This window comes from Chionomys nivalis, chromosome 1 (genome assembly GCF_950005125.1).
Source record: "Chionomys nivalis chromosome 1, mChiNiv1.1, whole genome shotgun sequence".
Classification (NCBI taxonomy): Eukaryota; Metazoa; Chordata; class Mammalia; order Rodentia; family Cricetidae; genus Chionomys; species Chionomys nivalis.
This window is the reverse complement of record NC_080086.1, coordinates 19,865,784-19,871,825: the sequence shown is the minus strand read 5'-3', so window position 1 is coordinate 19,871,825 and position 6,042 is coordinate 19,865,784. Positions and strand designations below refer to the sequence as shown.

At 35.9% G+C, this 6,042-nt stretch overlaps 1 pseudogene; it reads right to left on the bottom strand.

Moving 5' to 3' along the window:
- Positions 1-1,087: 1,087 nt before the first annotated feature.
- On the bottom strand, positions 1,088-5,364 carry LOC130885590 (NKG2-A/NKG2-B type II integral membrane protein-like; annotated as a pseudogene).
- Between the last annotated feature and the right edge of the window lie 678 nt (positions 5,365-6,042).

The window sequence follows — 6,042 nt, the reverse complement described above, 5'->3', positions numbered from 1 at the left end:
CAACACCTGATTATGGGCCCTAGCGTTAAGAATGGTTTAATTCTTCAGCGTGACCCCCTTGGAGAAAATTAAATTTTCATTTGCAAGTGACCACCGATTGTAGGTAGCCTATGTGTTAGGTAGGAGGACAGGTGTCTACTTCTCCCTTCAGCTTTTGGACTCCATCTGGTACAGATACATGCAGACCCTGTGCATGCTGCCACAGTCTCTGTGAGGTCATCTGTGTGCAAGTCCTGTTGTGTATGGAAGGATTTGATTCCTTGGTGTCCTCCATCCCCTGTGGCTCTTATACTCTTTCTGTTTCCTGTAGCCCTGAGGGGAAAGATGATAAATACATCCCTTTGAAGACCATAATTCCCAAGGGCATTGATTGTGAACTGACAATCAAAAGCCTGCTTGGGATTGACCTAGTTCCTCTGCATGTATGTACAGTTGTGTAGCTTGGTCTTCTTATGGAAATCCTAACAGAGGGTTGGTGTCTGTTTCTGACATTTTTGCCTGTTTCTGGGACTCTTTTCCACTTCCTTGTTGCATCATTCATTCTTAATATGAGGGAAGGGGCCTAGTCTTATTTCAACTTGATATGCCATATTTTGTTGATATCCTAGGGAGACCTTCCTCTTCTGTGCAGAAACAGAAGAGGAGTGGATTACGGGGGAAGAGGCTGGGAATAGTGGAAGATGGGTATCTACACATATGGAAATGTTGTGAATAAATGGGCAACATAGTTGTACTCAGGGAATTCAATTTGTAATCTTCAGCTTCCAGCAAAGCAATACTACAAAGTCCTATGACAACAGCAAATTGTATGGTAAATTTGAAATGTAACAGTACTTCTGCAGAATCTCTCCTTGGATATATGTAATGTCTTATAAAATTTAGCATTATAAAGAGTATCTTGAGAAAAAAGTTTCAGATACAAAAGTAATATTTAGACTTTGGTGTGTTTAGTGTACTTCAATGATTGTTTTTGAAAAAATTTATTATTAGAACAAACAATATAATTCACTTTAATATGTACATAGTCCTAATCTTATTTTCAGGTTATGAAATAGAGAATTACCTGAAAGATTCCAATACAGGGTTTTTAGTTGGTGAGCTTATGTTTACAAAGATATGTATGTAAAACTGCACAGTCATCTGCTGGGAGGCCAGAGGTTGAAAGCATGACACAGTTATGTTCACCATGGAAAAGTTCTGTTATCCTGCAATGGTGGAAACACAAAATGAACATATACTTTATGTGGCTAATCTATTAAGTGAGTGACTCCTATAAATAAGTACAAAAGAAGGGTCTCATGCAAGTAGGCAATGGTATCTTCACTAATAGTGTGGTAAATGCTGATTATTATGAAAGTCAAGTAGACAATTCTTCAGATTCACATAAGGAGTTCACAAAGGTCAGCTTCTTTCTGCCTGTTTATAATTCATCTTCATTTATTGACACCATTCTTTTGAGGGTTTCTTTTTATGATTTTTTCTTGTCTATTGCATCATTCATGAAAACTTACCTTGGTGTGAAAGTTGAGTCTTTTTTCAAAACCCAGGGTTGATCTCTGCTCTCGCGAAAAACTCCAGTCCATGTGATCAGTGAGAGGGATTGGAGAAAGTTCTACCAGGGAATCAAGAAATTTTATTAGTATGAAGTCTCATACTGTCTTTTAAATGTGTTAGTATATTCTGTCATAGTATGCTTATTATCTAGTACGAAGCAAATTATTAAAGTTGAGAACACTTATTACATTGCCAAAAACATTCACACAATATGTTATGTTGACGTAGAATTAACTTTCAAATGTTTACAATTATAAGTTTTATTCTTGTATTAGTAGGAAATTTGGCAACTTAATTATGTAACTTAATTTTTATTTATGCTCACAACACAAACATAACAGGGATTCAAACAAATTTCCAGAAGTTATGCATGAAATTCTCTGGGTATTGTGCTCAAATCAGTTTTTCTACTATTTCTCAAAGTTCAGTTTTAGAAGCAAGGTTGTGGCTTGCTATTGGTGAAATGGGTGATGTAGTGGACATAGTTTCTGCTTTATGGGTAGCCATGTTATCACTAAGTAGCTGAGCCTCCACTGTTGTCAATCACTGTAGAGGTGGTTTACTAATAGGGTAGGTCTAAAGCTTCTCTTAGTTACTGTTATAAATAAAGGTCAAACTTGGGGAGTTATAATCAAAGATACAAGCAAGAAATTCTGAAGGCATGAAACAAAGCTGAAAGGACTTGACACTTGAAGGTGGGGGACTTCAAAATGGCAGGACATCCTGTGTCACTCATTCAATGGAAGGAAATTACCCTGTATGTTCTCTCTCAGGGCTCAGCAACAACATGTAGATTATGTGAGCTCTCTCCTCTGTGTGTAAGAGAGACTGGCCAGCAGCACTGAGCAAGGCTGAAAGTGCCTAATAGGGTAATTGGTCATATGAAGGGCTTCTCTTACTTGCTGAAGGACACCAAGGTGAGAGTTGGTGTCCAGGATCCCGTAAGTACAAATGGCCATGTAAATTGCCTCTGCCTCTGAGGATGCGGCATTCACTCCTTCCTTCAATGGCCACCAGATAGCATGGGTGGTATGGGAGTATTGTCTAGCACATTGGCAATAATAAAGGTTAAGCAATGATTGATAGACGACAGCTCTTACCTGCTCCTCTTCACTCTCTATATAAAGCAGACTAGAATTTTTGGCATTGCAGGACACCAAACTGTCAGTCCAATTTTTTTTCTGCACACTAATATAATAACAATTGTGGGAATATGACATCCACTCCTTTGGACAAGAACCACATGGATCTGCTGAAGAAAGATTATTATCTAGAAGCAAAAGAAATATCATAATGAAAGTTAATTTACATTTGCATAGTTTTGTGCATCCACATATAAAATATAGCTATGAACTCCAGATGCTGATCCTTAGAAAGCAAAATGCAGACTCAAACACACTCAAGCACAGCAGCAACCTCTGATCCATAGTTATATGTCCATATAAAGCATATGAATCCAAAACAAATTCTCTCCCCACAACTCTACTCAAAATTACTGAGCATAACATCTATTCTAGAATACCAAATTCATTCCTGACTCATCCTAGACTTTAAGTAGGGAATTTAAGCCAATTATAAAAAGTGTTGTATAGTTATTTTACGTAATTATTTCTTCTTATTGAGTGACAAAAGGTATTATCATCCTTTAATGTTTGTTTAGGAGATTATAGCATTCATGTTTCTAGATCATTCTCTTCCTATAAATATATCATTAACTTTGCCTGGCTTAAGTTAGACACAAAATATAACGTGTACAAGCCTCAGAACTTTGGCAAGTGAAGTGTGCTATTCTGACTTGTAATTAAGAAGGGGTGGGTTTGCTCCTTTAGTTTAGTATCTGGAGGGTTAATGTAATTCTTAGTAAATTTAACATCTAAATTAATCATAACAATTCTAATCCCTTAGTTTAAAATTTATGTGGTTTTTGAATTAGAATAATACAGAATACTATTGTAATTGTTATGATATGAATAATGTGGTTAAAAACTTTGGAAATAATTAGTTCAAAAATTTTTTAAGTTTAAACATTTTTACAGTACAACATATGGTGACAAAACACTTTCAAAACTAGTTTATTTCTCAGTTAAATATTCTAAAGCATGTTGTTAAATTGTAAAGTCATAATTGATATACTTAAAAGCAAACATTATAATGCTCCTTTTCTTTATAACGTTGACAAAATCAGAATCAAAATTACACATTTAATCTAAGTATGTACTTGAAATTAAAAGCATTTTCCTCACTAAGACGAAGCATTGAAAGACATGTCATCATTAAAGACGAAAGCTCCTTTATAATTTCTCAAAAACATGCTTACATGAAAAGACAATTCTGGTCATTATCACCAAGGTGACCAGTAAAGCAAACCAGACAATGCCCAGGATCACAGAGATGAGCTTCTCTGGAGGTGATAAAATTTCTGCAGAGGTAGAAAATAGATACAGATGTTCACAGCATTTACACAGAAGAGAACTCAGAGAATCAGAAGAACAAACATAGCCTCCCTGACCCTCCCCCATGCTGCAATCGGTCTGTAGGCAATATCATTGCATTTCTAGTGGATATAATGGTCATATATTATTGCAACACGGAGTTTAAACTGCTCAATTTTTAAACAAAACGGCATGGGTCAGGTTAGAGTTTCCTTTTCTTCCAGTAAGGAGTCTATTCCTGTGTGCTTGCCAGTTACCATCCCAGAACAGTTACACTGAAGGCCCATTCAATGCCTTACTTTTGCAGTGGCTGTGCCTGTTGTTCTTGAGATGTTTCCCGGAAGCATTATGAAGGCTGAGTTCCATCAGCTGATTTCCTGCGGCGTAACTGAAAGGGAGCTGTGAGTGCCTCTGGGTTTTCTTTGCTGCTTTCCTGGTCCTGAGTCACGTTTTCAGTTCTGAGCAGATGACTAATGACTCATGTCTACAGCCCTGTGAGGAGCTATGGTCTTTCTACTTAAGAAGACATCCTGATGCAGTCACAAAGGAGGAGCCCAGATAACTGTAGCTTTTGTACAATTGAAACATCTAATTTTACCTTGGGCCTTGAGTTCATGTGTTACAGTTTAAAAACATACTACAAATTTGACAAAATAGTACAAATACGGAAAATGAAAAACAAACAAATTAGAGATGAAAAGTTTTACAAATTAAAGGTAAATTTATACATTGAATTTAGTTTCCGTATGTCCTCAAACTCACCCGACATATGTCCCCAAAGTCATGAAACATAATATCTCTTTTGAAACAGAATAATTATTTAAATCTTGTCATGTAAAAACAGTAGCATATTTAGGGAATTGATACCAAATGACATAATGCCTTTGTGAAAAGGTTCAATGCTATAGCAGAATATATTATGTATCAATTTGATATTGTTTGAATTTAATAAGAAATAGAAATATAATGATCTAAATAGTGACTAAGAACATTGACATATTTAATTGTCTACATTATCTTATTTTGGGCCAGTACTTTATATGAGTTTAATAAAATGAACCATGTGCTACTAAATTAGCATCTATTTGGAGTAATGGAAAAGTTCTGAGAAGTTGCAAAAATAATTAAAGGTATTGTAAATATTGGAAGATATTATGTGTCAAAATAAACACATATAAATTAAACAATATTTGAAACACTTCAAAATTATTCTTTTCAAAAGAGATTTTTAGTATGTATTTTATTTGATGGAATAATTTGTTATTGATTTAATGGCTAAACTTTAAAGATAACAAAGAGATAAAGTAAAGGCACTACATAACCAAATATTGTTAGTTAATACTTACCCGGAGGACATGTGCTTGTTAAAATCAGCCATTTTATCAGATTACTGATTCAGTTATAAGAAGATTTGATTTAATAATTTAATTCCTGAGTCCTGGAATCAGTGAGATCTAAAATTAATTCTGGCTTTGAAACCTATAGCACGTGACTGTTAAACAATTATAAATATTTTATTCATCTAAAATCTAAGTTCAAGTATGTACAAAATAAGCATGTAAGGCAGTTGGTACCCAGCTTGGCATATTAAGCTCTCAATATGTGCCCTCAAGATACATAGAACACAAATTGCAACACTAACAAGCAACACTTTGTCATTAGGTTTCCTATAGTTGTAGATTTAATTGTATTGATAAGGAAACACAAACACGAGTAGGTGGCTAACTCTCCACAGACAGCAAGGACAGAACTTAGAGACAGTCCTCCAGTGTATTCTATGAGCTGGATTTCCCTGAGGAGCTTAAAGGCACCCATGGTCCAGTTTGATTCCCTGCTTAGAACTGTGCCTCAGTGGCTCTACATGGAGCATTTCAGTGTCCCCTGAACTGAATGGGCTGATGAGGACAAGGAAGCAGTGAAAAGATCCGTCTCCTGTTTGGCCTCCTGTAGTGAGGTGGGTGAGGAGCTCACAGGAGTCCTTTGGGGGTTGAGTAACAAAAGTTAAAAGTCAGTGGCAGAACCCAGGACAACTGTGACAGTGAACTAAGCAGGCTGC